This window comes from Microtus pennsylvanicus, chromosome 4 (genome assembly GCF_037038515.1).
Source record: "Microtus pennsylvanicus isolate mMicPen1 chromosome 4, mMicPen1.hap1, whole genome shotgun sequence".
Lineage (NCBI taxonomy): Eukaryota > Metazoa > Chordata > Mammalia > Rodentia > Cricetidae > Microtus > Microtus pennsylvanicus.
The window spans coordinates 39,511,532-39,525,436 of record NC_134582.1 but is presented as its reverse complement, the minus strand read 5'-3'; the positions used below and the strand labels follow the sequence as shown (position 1 = coordinate 39,525,436).

Genomic DNA, 13,905 nt, shown 5'->3' with positions numbered 1-13,905 from the left:
TTTCCTGTTGTCTAAAAGATGTAGGTCACTTTGCCAGCACCATGCCTATCTGAACGCTATCATGTTGTACCGTGATGATAACAGACTGAACCTCTGAATTAAATCTCAATTAAATCTTTCCTTTATAAGAGTTACCATGGTCATGGTGTCTTTCCACAGCAATAGAAACTTAACTAAGATAAAAGTTGGCGCCAGGAATGGGGTACTTCTGTGATAGGCCTAATCATGGTTTTGTTTGGAGCAATATGGCCTTTGGTACATTGCGTTGGTGTTAGAAAAGCAGTGGAATGTTTAAGTGCTGCTTAATGGGCCATATTAGTAGGAACATGGAAGACAGCAATGCTGAATATGACTTGTTGAACTGCAGATGCCTGGATCAAGAGGTTTCCGAGAGAAGAATTTTATCATGTTGCCTTAAACTTGTTCTTGTGCTATTTTGGTGAAGAATATCGCTGCTTTTTGCCATTGTTTGAAGAGTCTGCCTGAGGCTAAAGTGAAGAGTTTTGTATTCATTCCCTTGGCAGAGGAAATCTCAGAACAGTCTAGTATACACTAAAAGTGGTATTTGTTGAAGTTATAATGGAAAGGAGCAATCTGAGCAGCGTAAATTACAAGATGTAAATTTTTTTTTTTTTTGGTTTTGTCAAATGTTTTATTGAGTGTAGACATCTGCAGTACTGTAAAACATGCATTATCTGCAGATTCAAAAAGGAGCAAGCCATGTTGTCTTCACTGTCAAATGTGTCAGGTCCTGATACTAATGAAGTATCAGGAGAGTAATATGGTTCTTGAAAAGCTTCTACAGTTTGAAGTAGGGTCTTAATCACGTGAGAAGCAAAGCTGTTCATGCTTACCAATTCGCATTTCATTGAGGGTACACGGTATCTTATAATTTAAAAACAAATAAGAATAATTTGTTTGTAGAAGATTCCCACTCCTAACTTTGTCTCTTTAGATTTCAGAAACTATAATTTAAAAAACAAAATCCCCAAGCCCAATATATGTATTTTAGAAGTTGTATGTTTAGCTGAGCAATAACTAAAATTTATTTCTTTTTCGGTTGCTGAGGTGTATTAAATTTGAAGAAGATAACATCTCCATCTTCAACAATATAATTTCTGCCTTGTTGCCTGTATTTTCCAGCAGCCTTGACTGCGTTCTCAGACCCCTCCTCCTTAAAGTCCTCGTACTTCATTACTTAAGCCATAATAAAGCCCTTTTCAAAATCTGTGTGAATCTTTCCTGCGGCCTGAGGAGCCTTCGTTCCTTTCCTAATGGTCCACGTATGCACTTCGTCTGGGCCTGCAGTGAAAAAGTATTCTAGCTGGAGTGCTGCAAACCCAGCCTTAATGATCTTTGGCAGAGTGCTTTGTGTCATGTTCGCTTCCAGATACTTCTGTCTCTCCTCGGCACTCAATTCGTGCAACTTGAGTTCCAAGGCCCCACTGAAAGGAATGACCAAGGCACCTGGGTCAGCCTTATCCACTCAGTCTTTAATTTTTTGTCAACCATTTGTTTTTCTTTCTTATATAGTCTTTTTCGGAAAGATTAACCAAGTAGACCATTGGCTTTGAGGTCAAAAATAAGTGCTTATCTACTTCCCTTATCCAAGAGGATAACGAAATGTTTTTCCTTGTGTTCACCTTCTTACTTAGCTTCTTTAGGTTCGCCAATTGTAGATTCTGTGACCCCTATTTATGGCTAGAAACCAATTATGAGTGAGTACATCCCAGGTTCTTCTTTTTGGGTTTGGGATACCTCACTCAGGATAGTGTTTTCTATTTCCATCCATTTGCATGCAAAATTCGAGAAGTCATTGTTTTTTACCGCAGCATAGTACTCTAGTGTGTATATATTCCATACTTTCTTCATCCATTCTTCCATTGAAGGGCATCTAGGTTGTTTCCAGGTTCTGGCTATTACAAATAATACTGCTATGAACATAGTTGAACAAATGCTTTTGACATGTGATAGAGCATCTCTTGGGTATATTCCCAGGAGTGGTATTGCTGGGTCCAGGGGTAGGTTGATCCCGAATTTCCTGAGAAACCGAAACACTGACTTCCACAGTGGTTGCACAAGATTGCATTCCCACCAGCAATGGATGAGGGTACCCCTTCCTCCACAGCCTCTCCAGCAAAGGCTATCCTTGGTGTTTTTGACTTTAGCCATTCTGACAGGTGTAAGATGGTATCTCAAAGTTGTTTTGATTTGCATTTCCCTGATTGCTAAGGAAGTTGAGCACGACCTTAAGTATCTTTTGGCCATTTGAAGTTCTTCTGTTGAGAATTCTCTGTTCAGTTCAGTGCCCCATTTTTTAATTGGGTTAATTAGCATTTTAAAGTCTAGTTTCTTGAGTTCTCTATATATTTTGGAGATCAGACCTTTGTCTGTTGCGGGGTTGGTGAAGATCTTCTCCCAGTCAGTAGGTTGCCTTTGTGTCTTAGTGACAGTGTCCTTTGCTTTACAGAAGCTTCTCAGTTTTAGTAGGTCCCATTTATTCAATGTTGCCCTTAATGCCTGTGCTTCTGGGGTTATACCTAAGAAGCGATCACCTGTGCCGGGGAGAAAAGTGGGATCTTGGGGGTGGGGTGGGAAGGGGGTAAGGGGAGATGGGGAGAGAAAAGGTAGAAGGGAAGGAGGGGGGACTTGGGGAAATAGGAGGATCGGGATAAAGGAAGGTTGGATAGGGGAGCACGGAACCACAATTCTTAGTTAAGGGACCCACTTTAGGGTGGGCAGGAGAATTGACCCTAGAGGGGCTCCCAGGTGCCCAAGCTGAGGTCCCCAGTTAGTTCCTTGGGCAGCTGAGGATAGGGAACCTGAAATGACCCCATCCTAGCGCAATACTGACGAATATCTTGCATATCATCTTAGAACCTTCATCTGGTGATGGATGGAGATAGAGACAGAGACCCACACTGGAGCACTGGACTGAGCTCCCAAGGTCCCAATGAGGAGCAGAAGGAGGGAGAACATGAGCAAAGAAGTCGGGACCACGAGGGGTGCACCCACCCACTGAGACAGTGGAGCTGATCTACTGGGAGCTCACCAAGGCCAGCTGAACTATTACCAAAAAAGCATGGGATAAAACTGAACTCTCTGATCATGACGAACAATGAGGGCTGATGAGACGCCAAGGACAATGGCACGCAGTTTTGATCCTACGCAATCTGCTGGCTTGGTGGGAGCCTAGCCAGTTTGGATGTTCACCTTCCTAGATATGGACGGAGGGGGGAGGACCTAGGACTTACCACAGGGCAGGGAACCCTGACTGCTCTTTGGACTGGAGAGGGAGGGGGAGAGGAGTGGGGGGAAGGGGAGAGGGGTGGGAGGAGGGGGAGAAGAGTGGGAGGAGGGGGAGAAGAGTGGGAGGAGGGGGAGGGAAAGGGGAGGCTGGGAGGAGGTGGAAATTTGTTTTTTTTCCTTTATTCTTTTATCAATAAAAAAAATAATCAAAAAAAAATAAGTGCTTATTCAACACTTCAATCTCCTTGTCATTCCAATCATGATAGAAGAGTACAGGTTTCTTTTGATCTATAACCCAGGATTTGACGTTGCACATTATATCATAATCAGGCTTTAGTTTCTTATCTCCTCCTTGCACAGCTACCTTCTCTAGTTTATCTATAATGGGCCCAATCATTTCCTCATCTTTCAGCTGAAGCTCTTCATGAATTATTTCTATATCTCGAATGGGATCTACACTTCCTTCAACATGCGTGATATCATCATCTTCAAAAGCACGTGTTAGATGAAAGATCCCATCACAGGCACTAATATAAGATAAAAAGGCATTCCCCAAGCCCTGCCCATTGTGAGCTCCTTTCACAAGGCCAGCAATATCCACTACATTTAGGAAAGCAGGAATCTTGCTTGCTGGCTTGTGATACTGGCAGAGAAAGTCAAACCTCTCATCCTGCACAGGCACCCTGCTCTAATTAGGATCGATAGTGCAGAAGGGGAAGATCTCTGCGGAAGCTTGACTATTGGTTAGTACATTGAAGAAGGTGGACTTCCCAACATTTGGCAATCCAACAATACCAATTTTCAGTGAGGTGCCAAATCTTCCAATGATTGGGGGTGGTTTAATTCCATCTCCTCCCTTTTTCGGGGGCATCGTGCAATGGGTTGACGATCACGCCGGGTACTGGGCTGCAAAACCAGTGTAGCCGGCAACCGGAGGTGGGGAGGAAGGTGGAGAGAGCGCAGGCCCGGCCCTCTGTCGAGCTGCCACAAGATGTAAAATTTAAGAAAATAATGAATACCCAAAGGTGAGGTGGAGCTAAATCCTCTGTTCAAGGAGATAAACAGAACGAGAAATGGAATAAAGGCAGTGGTGGCAAGATCCTACCCAGCTAAATTTCCCATTTGTGAAAAGGAATTAAAGAAAGTCTTAGAGCCCAGGGTGGTGGAACATACCTTCAATCCCAGCACTCAAGAAAGAAGAGGTTTGCAGATCTCCTGGTTTGAGGCCAGTCTGATCTAGAGTTCCAGTTGCAGGACAGTCAAGCTTAGGCAATGAAGGACAGAAAACTAGTGAAGACGTAATTTACCATTTCCAGCCCCAGTAAACAACAGAACTTGGCAGTTTGGGCCACATGGTTCTGGAGTTAAGGATAGTAAAAAGGGACTATGGAATTTGACCCAAGATGAAGCAAAGTCACTGAGACCAGGCCTGTGTCGAGGTTGTCCCTGAATGGAGGCCTAGTAGAGAAGGCACTGGGTGAAGCTGTGAAGTTGAAGCCTGGGTTGCCTTGGAGACCCCAAGATGTTAGAGAGGCCAGAGTTGTGGGACACCTGCCAAAGAAAGCTGCTAACAGGGAGTGGAACCAGCCCAAGAGAAAGAAGTGTGTTGTAGTCAACAAAGCTGAACAGAGTTGAAAATCTAACGAATGTTTTGACATCAAACATGGAGATGCATATTTCGAAGTTTGCCCAGCTGATTTTCAGTTTTGCTTTGGTCCAGTATTTCCTCACTATGCTCCCCTCCCTCTGTTCTGGACTGGTGATGTATACCATGTATCATTATATGTTGAAAGTATGTGATCCCTTTTTTTGATTTTAATTTTATAGAGGCATTAGAGTTAGATTCCATGGATCTCAGAAGCAGTTTTGTACTTTTAAACAATGTTGAGACTGTGATAGACTATGGGGACTTTTGAAGTTGGACTAAATGTATTTTTGTATTATTATAGTGTTATGAGATTATGGAGGCCAGGGAGTGGAATGTGATGGTTTGAATGTAATTGGCCCCCACAAGCTCATAGGGAGTGGTACTATTAGGAGCTGTGGCTTTCCTGGAATAGGTATGTTCTTGTTGGAGGAAGTGTCTCATTGTAGAGGTAGACTTTGAGGTCTCATACATACTCAAGACACTGCTCAATGAAACACACCACTTTCTGTTGCCTGCAAGATATGAGTCACTTGGCTACTTCTCCAGCACCACTGTCTTCCAGCCTGTCTGCATGCCACCATGGTGTACCATGATGGTAATGCGCTGAACCTGTGAACTGTAAGTCACTTTAAATGTTTTCCTTTGTAAGAATTGCCTTGGTCATGGTGTCTCTTCACAGCAACAATAACTAAGACAACTGCCAAGCACTGTTCTTGGCATAAAAGGGCCAGGAAGGGTCAGAAATAAATCATTAATCATCAATAATACTTCTTTGGCTTATGGAACTAACATGAAAGAACACACAATAAGCCAACATACATACATGCTACATACAAGTATATGCATGTAGTGCTGCAGTATCATAACATGTTAGAGAAAAAAGCACAGAGGAAGAAGCAGAATAGGGACTGGTTGAGAAGAGAAAGGAAACAGTAAATAATGTTGATGAGGGGAGGGAAAGAGGGACTAACCTGGAGGAAATAAGAGGATTTTATGTACATGGATGAAGTTATTATGCATTCTATTGATTCTAGTGTATGATATGTAGTATAGTGAATACATGTTAATTTTTTTAACCAAGGAGATTTATGTAGGGCAGAGAGTGAATTATGCTACTGGGATATATTTGAAGCTGCATGAGAGTGGGTAGGCCATGTGGGTGCCTAAGGAAGAAGCTAGTATAAGACTCCAGAGCAGGTTGAAGTATCCAAGTCCTAGAACTCCAGGAAATCAGGAGGCTGGAGTGAGGAAGGGAGCCAGGAAAGCAGCCAAGCTGAGGGCTGGTGTTAATGGAAGAGCAGCATGTATAGACAATGCTGTGCCTTTTAGACTTCTTTTAATTGGTTCTAGCTTCTACCCAAAGAAAATGGTGATACCCTGGGGACGTTAGGAGAGGTGTCCTGATCTGACTGGGTCCTTAGCACTTTACTCTGCCTGTTCTAGTTAGAATAGAAGAAAAAAAAAACAGCATGAGGGTGGATGCAAGGAGCTGGGCTCAGAGGTTGCTGCAAGAATTCAGCACAGAGATGGTGCCATGATGTCTTAGAGCAGAGAGGGAGCAGGAGGAGGTTGAGAGAAACTCATCGGGCTGCTCTGCACCACAATGGCAGGATCCTAAGTTGTTACTGCACTGAGTCCCATCTAGGTGACCAAGTATTTAACTGTGCACTATACTGTTCCCCTCTGAAAGCAACTGAGCTTGTCGCCTGTGTAAGGTGTTGTGCCTCCACTGAAGCTAGATGAGGTGAAGTGATTGTCCTTGTCCTCCAAGAGCTACCTGCCTATGGACAGGACAATGGGGGTGCACCTTACTGCGCGCGGAGTCAAGAACATGGCCACAGAACATTTATTCAATGAAGGTAGACAGTTTTAGGGGTGGAAGGGAGATCTTTGTAAACAATGCATAAAGGTGGTTCTTGTCTACATGGAGTTTATATTTAGTAGTATGAGACAAATATGTATTGTGGAGGCCCAAAAATGTGAGCCTATTTCCACCTTGTCTGATGGTCAGAGAGTTTGGAGGTTGCTCAAAATTGTCGACAAGTGTAGCCACACCTCCTGACTCAGGATGTGGTTACTTGGCTCTTTTGGCGTTAAGATGGCTCAGACAAGTAGGTCCATTCCATCCTGACAGATGGTCAGAATATGAAAACATACTCTGCTTCTTCTTTTGTAATATGAAGTTACCTGGGGAGTGGCTCCCTCAGGATACTTGATCTAGGGTGGCTTCACTGCCTAAACAACAGAATGCTTGACACATCAAAGTGTTAAAGCAATTAACTGTTTGAGTTGTCCTTTGTATCATGTTAAAGAAGTCTTTTGTTGCTTTCTTCCCCCTTTCAGTATTGGGGTATTAAAAGTGTATGGAAAATTAAATGTGGGCAATTTCAGTATTCACTGGAATTCCCTCCTGGTACTATTCTGTTTTTCTGTTTTATTATTTTTGCATCTTTCTACTCTTTACTTATATTTCTCACCCCATGTCCCTACCCTGGTAAGTGGCAGGTCCCTGACAATGTGTATTTTGTAGCATACTAAAGGTGATAAAGACAAACTTCATGGTAATCAAACTATGTGTTCTAGAAGTTAAAAATTAGGCATGAACCCATGTCCACATAAAAGAGAACATCTGTTTAAAGTCTACAAGAGACTATGCAATGTCTTTAAAATATGTAGGTTCATCTATACTGGCCAACAGACTAGCTGGACTTCAAAGTATATGATTAAGTCCCTAAATAATTATATGCAAAATATAATGCCATTCATGTAAAATGCATTATATTCATACTTACATAAATATATGCATGCATGCAAGTTTCTAGGTGTATGTGTGTTCATATAAGTATACAAAAACATTTTGAAAAACGTAAAGTGTTCCATTGAACTTAAGATCAAAAGGTCTTTCCTTTGCTCCATGTCTGAAGGTCTTTGAAGAATGTGATTCCAACCCAGAAGGTGAGTCTACAGACTATTCTTCACAGCCAGAGCATGATAGACCCGGGCTGCTCTTTGCATCACTACAGCTCTGACAGATACCTATGTGGCCCTGTTTCTGCAGCGCCTCAGCACACATGGGATTGGTTTGGAGTGAGAATAAGAGGTGTTCAGCTTTTCTCCATGGTTGGTGGAGCTCTAGCCTGACCTGCTTCCTTCCTTTCCCTGCTTATTATTGTCACCTCCTCCCTCCAGCTTTCCCAAGAGCAGTTAATGTGACAATCCACTGGTGCCACCGATGTGCCTGCCTACAATAAGGTTTGTGTCTAAAACCACCCCTGGATGCATGAGCTTTATTTTTGAAACAAGTTTCAAATGCTCAAGCGCTGCCTGAGACTGCAAAAAAGAACTGTTATCCATAACCCAGCATTTGTGTGGTCAGCCATTAAAATTACTCCTGGAAGGTCCCTCAGAGCACCCACTGTGCCCAGGTTGCATGCTAATGTCATCCCCAAGTTCCCTGCTTCCTCCAATCGTATACAGATTGAGAAAGTTATTTGTAATTCCCCTCCCCAACCTAGCTTCTGTTTTCACCGAGGAAGTAGTTTTTGATTAAATTGGGCCAAGTTTAAAAAGTCAGGGATTTCTTTTTCATCTTTGTTCACATTGTTCCTCTACATTAAAAGTTTAAAAACTGAAATGTGTTTTTTCAAACCTAATATTCACAATGACAGCCTGAGGAAGATATGGCTGTCTTCACTTTGAAAGTAATAGGTTTGCCATTGAGAATATTAGGTTTTGGGATGAGGACCTAGAACATGTGGTCACTCATAGTTGGTTGTGTTTTACTCTCTTATTCTTTGGAGGCCCGCCACCCAGCTCTCAAATAAATACACGGAGTTTTATTCTTACTTAGGAATGCCCAGCATTACCTTGGCTTGTTTCTAGCCAGGTTCTCTTAACTTAAATTATCCCATCTACCTTTTTACCTCTGGGCTTGTACCTTTCTCTGTACCTTTACTTCTTACTGTGGCTTGCTGTGTAGCTGGGTGACTGACCCCTGGAGTCCACTCCTTCTCTTTTCTCTTCTACTTGACCTTCATCACCCAGATTTCCCCTCCTATTTATTCTCTCTGCATGTCAACCCCATCTAATCTTTCTTCTCCCTAGCTATGGGTCATTCAGCTCTTAATTGGACTAATTGGGTGTTTTAGACAGGCAAAGTAACACAGCTTCACAGAGTTAAACAAATGCAACATAAAAGAATGCAGCACATCTTTGCATCGTTAAACAAATGTTCCACAGCATAAGCAAATGTAAGGCGTCTTCAACTACTATGTCACAACTGTCACTTGCCCAGGTGTCATAAGGCTGTTTGACCTCATCAAGCTTCCTCTAAACCAGAGGTTCTCTACATGTGGGTTGCTGCCCCCACGGGACCTGCATATCTGATATTTACATTATGATTCATAAAATTAGCCAAATTACAGTTATGAAGTAGCAACAAAATACTTTTATGGTTGAGGGTTACTAGAATATGAGGAATTGTTAATGGAATTAAAAGGTACAGCATTAAGAAGGTTGAGAACCACTGTGTGTAAACCTGGTATTCACACTCCAAGCTTTGTTCCTAAAGGAGGCTCTATCTCTGGGGCTTCGTCTCCTGAAGTCCAGCCAGGAAAGAGCCAAGGTTTTCCTTTTCCATTGGTTAGAAGTGGAGTTGCATGAATAATCTGGTTTGTGGTATTTATACCTCCCAGGAGGGTATTCTGTACACGATACTCCATGTTTTGAGTCTTTGCTTCTATGTTCCTTGGGGGATATGTTTGACTTCACGTATTCAAACAAGATACCCCATCATACCTCAGGGCCTGTGCAGGCCCACTACCCTCACAGAGGACTCTTATTTTGTAGACTCTAGTACCTCATCTCAAATGTAATGTGCTCAAGGAAGCTTCTCTCGGAGGAAGAATCGTGACCTCCAAAGACGTGTTTATCCCCTGTTCCCCAGAAGTGCCACATTATTTGAAAACAGTGACTTTGCACGAGTGCCAAAGTTAAGATGACGCGTATTAGATTGGGGCGGGCCTCATCTAATGACTGCTGTCCTTTTAAGAGGAGGTAGATTTTCCCAGAAATGCACAGACAAACAGGGGACAAGGGGAAGTCGAGATGGGAATGACTTGTCTACACTCCAAGAGCAGACTCTGTCTAGAAAAGAACATCTGACTTCACACTGCTTTCTCCCGGAGCTGAGAGAGAATACGTGCGTATCATCTAAAGCTACCTAGTTTGTGTTCATTTCTTACTTAGCTGTAAGAAGCTGCCACTGAAGTCCACTTGGTTTCTGAGATCAAGGTCTGTTTGTTCCTCAGGGCGTGTTTACATAGCATGACTGTTTGTCACAGCTCCTAAGCAGATGTTTGACTTTCTGTCGCTGCTAGGAAGATAGAAGCCTGTAAATGCTCAGACTGCGCTGGGCTAACCATGTGCAGTAGTCAATAAATATTTTTCAAACAAAAGCAAGTTTTGAATGTATGAGTGAATCTATACATGACCAGAGAGGGCAGTACTTATCCCTTGGGACCTGGAGAAGAGTTCACTAGAAAGCAAAAGAAAGAGCTCTATCTCAGTAGGCTCAGTAGGCTTTTTATTGAGCTTGATTCAGAATGTCTGACTTTTTAAAAGGCTGGGTGTAGTGATAACATTGGCCAGCGTAATCACAGTGTCAGCACTGATGATAGAGACCACAAAACGGCGCAATATAAAATGTGCCCCTTCTTCCTCTAAGCAGAAGAATTGGGTGCTTGTCATCACTGGATATAATTACAAAACATCTCAGGGATTTTCAGGTAAAATACAGTACTAGAAGCCACCTTTGTGTGACTTGGGGAAAGAAATGAGTTTAAATGAGAAACAACAAACTCCATTCCTAGAAGGGAAAGAGCTAAAGAAAGCTGACATGAGCAGGGATGGGATTTTCTCCACAAAGAAGCAGCACAGATCACTCACATCTGGCGTCTGCAGTAGCTGCCTGTAAGGTGCTTGCTCTTCCTCATCCTGGATACCAGCAAGACTCTCCTGGCTGAGGAGATGCAACCGGAGGCCGGATGCAGCAGACACACTGAGTGGCTTAGCAGAGTAAGCAGTGGGGACAGATGAAGGCTCCTGCTGCAGAAGCCTGAACCTGAGAACCTTCTAGATTCTCCCAGAGTTAACCGAGAGGCATCACCTCCACTGATGGGGATGATTGCCTGAGTGAGCTAGCTATAGGCGATCATGGAAAGTGAGTTTTACAACACGGCAAAGTGCTGGATTGGCCTGGCCAGAAAGAGACTTGAAAATGACAGAGATTAGGCAGTGGGCAGGTCTTCTGACAACCCCTTTGCACCTCAGTCACATAAGGCCCTGCGAGTGGAAAGAATGACCACAAAATACCAGAGAGCAATTTGGAAATTCAGGTACGGAGGCCTCAGACCAGGGAATCATGGGAGAAATTGGACTTCCCACCCACACATCCCTCTCATTAGGTCGGATACATGGGGTAACTTGTTTGATTTCTTGAGACTAGCAGCCTTCTCTTCCACCTGTGGAGACTGATAAAAAAGATGGTTCAGGGGAGACAGGAGTCAGACTTCTCCACAAGAAAAACTACTGAGTTTACAATATTTCCATGGTTTCATTTATTTGCTTTGATTTCTTATTTCTATTTATTTTTTAAGTTGTATATTCATATTTATTTTTAATATTGGGGACCAAAGCTAGGGACTTGCGTAAAGCACTCTGATGGTAAGCTAAATCTCCAAACACTATTATTTCTTATTTATTCTTTTCTACCCTGATTGTTCTGCTATTTTAGTGCTGCCTGCATAGACATTTATGCCTTCCCTTTCTCCCTCTAAGCTTTCATTTATCAGCCTTTTCTCTTCTGTATCTTAGCTCTCTGACCTGTAAACTTCCTTCCTCATGCATAGTGCAATCCTTCCTTTTCCCCTTGACCATTCTCTTCTCATTTTACTATTTAGTCCTTGACACTCTTAGCTCTAAAAAAGGCTATGAACTATATTTGCCAGTCAGTACAGTGGTACCAATGTCTTTGAATATTGACTGGGATACAAAAATATCTCCCAATGCAAGTTAACACCAGAACTTCTGACCAATCGTTGTTACTATAGTTAGTGTCTTTGTTAAATAGTACACACAAGCACAAAGTAAGGAAAAGTGGAAAATAAATCTGGAGAACACATTCATTCCAACATCTATGCAAGCACAGTAAAAAACCTATGCAAAAAAACCTACCAAACAAACAAAAATGCGCAACCCCTAAATATGAGGAAATAAAGATAATGATACAGCTAAAATAATACTAAAAATATTACAGAGCCCTTGTTTTTAAAAAGTGCTCGTGACCACAACAATGTCTATAATAAGGATGAAATGAAGAAATGAGTGAAGGCTTTGAAAATAAAGTTGGCCACGTGGACGAAAGCCTGGAGATGAAAGAATTAATGAATAAAATTAAAAGAAACAGTAGAAAACATCATCAATAAAGAAAACCAAACAGAACAATGCATCTCAAGGATGGAAGGCAAAGTGAAGATGATACTTCAGGCTCACATACCTGAAAACAAGGATCAAATCTTCTAAGAACCCCGAGTTTTACTCAAGGAATGAAGCAATGAAGCCTCAGAATCAAGGGGGAAGAAGGAGCTGGAATAAACCCTACAACCACCGTCAACATTGTCCAAAGTATGAACAAGAAGTGAGCATCTAAAGATAAGGGACACATAGAACTGCAGACAGACATGACCAGAGAAGACTCTCTCTACAGCATATAGTCAACAGGCCAAAACACCAAACAAAGACATAATGCTAATGATGGAAAGGAAAACATTCCCAAATGCTAGCTGTCTTAGGGCTCTGCAGCTGGGACAAAGCACATGACCAACAACTTGAGGAGAAAAGGGTTGATTTCTGCTCACATCTTCTGATTATAATCTACCCTGAAGGAAAGTGAGGAGGCAGGAAGTGAAGCAGAGGCGATGGAGAAGTATTACTTTCCAACTTTCTTATGATTTAAAGACCAATTACTAAGGGTTTACACCATGCCCCGTGATCTGGGTCCACCAGACCATGATTGATTAATTAATTTGTCAATCATTAATTAAGAAACCTACAAACTTGCCTATAGGCAATCTGGTGGAGGTATCTTCTCAACCAAAGTTCCCTTTCCCAGATATTTCTAGGTTTATGTCAAATTGAAAAACTAGCAAGCCACCAAAACCAAAATAACATCAAATTTCTCATCATCAACCCTAAAGTCATGGAACAATTAATTTCAAGCTTGGAATATAAACAACGTGCAGGAGCTATTTTTTATTTCTATCAAAGTTTCCTCTTAAAAATAATATAAACTTACTACTAGAAACCAATTTGGAAAGAATTCCAAGAAGTACTTACGGATAGCATGTTGAGATCATGAGCTATAAGGCAATGTCATAGAATGCGAGGACAGACACATAAAGAAACCAGGTTCTCCTAGTCCTACCTTTCCAATGACGTGATCAGTAACTTACTTCACTCCTGACTTAGTTCAGGGCATCACAGGGGCTAGAGGCCAAGCAGGAAAAGTAAGCTACTGAGCCACTGTACAGACTCCTCTACTTGCTGACCAGTATTAATTATTCAGAGCAGTGAACTCCTCTTATAAATGTGCCCAGACTGCCGAACGATGGGGTCCAGCAAGGAGGCTGCATCTACTGCTGTTATCCAATTAGTCCCACCAACCAGTTTTAAATGCTGTCACTGTTGATCTGGTCACAAGAACGGCACCAGAAGATCTGGACTGTTGAAAAGTCAACACAGAAAGTAGACAGGGGCAGGGTAAGGACGAGAGTGCATAGCAGTATAGCCTAGGAACCCGAACCTGAGAGAATGGTAGTCCCTCTCTGCCGTGCAAGGCTTAGGTTAAGCTATACCAAAAATGTGCTCTGGAACCAAGCTCGGTGCTTTTGATGACACACAAATGGACTCGGGCAGGTAGGCCTGACTCCTCCAGAGCCTGATCTGGGGAA

General features: G+C 42.4%; 1 protein-coding gene and 1 pseudogene across 2 annotated transcripts in view; both read right to left on the bottom strand.

The window, feature by feature from the left end:
- The window catches only part of Jakmip2 (janus kinase and microtubule interacting protein 2), a 150,297-nt gene that overhangs the window by 66,725 nt on the left and 69,667 nt on the right, over window positions 1-13,905 (bottom strand). The window lies entirely within an intron of this gene.
- LOC142847744 (obg-like ATPase 1) lies at window positions 760-4,228 on the bottom strand (annotated as a pseudogene).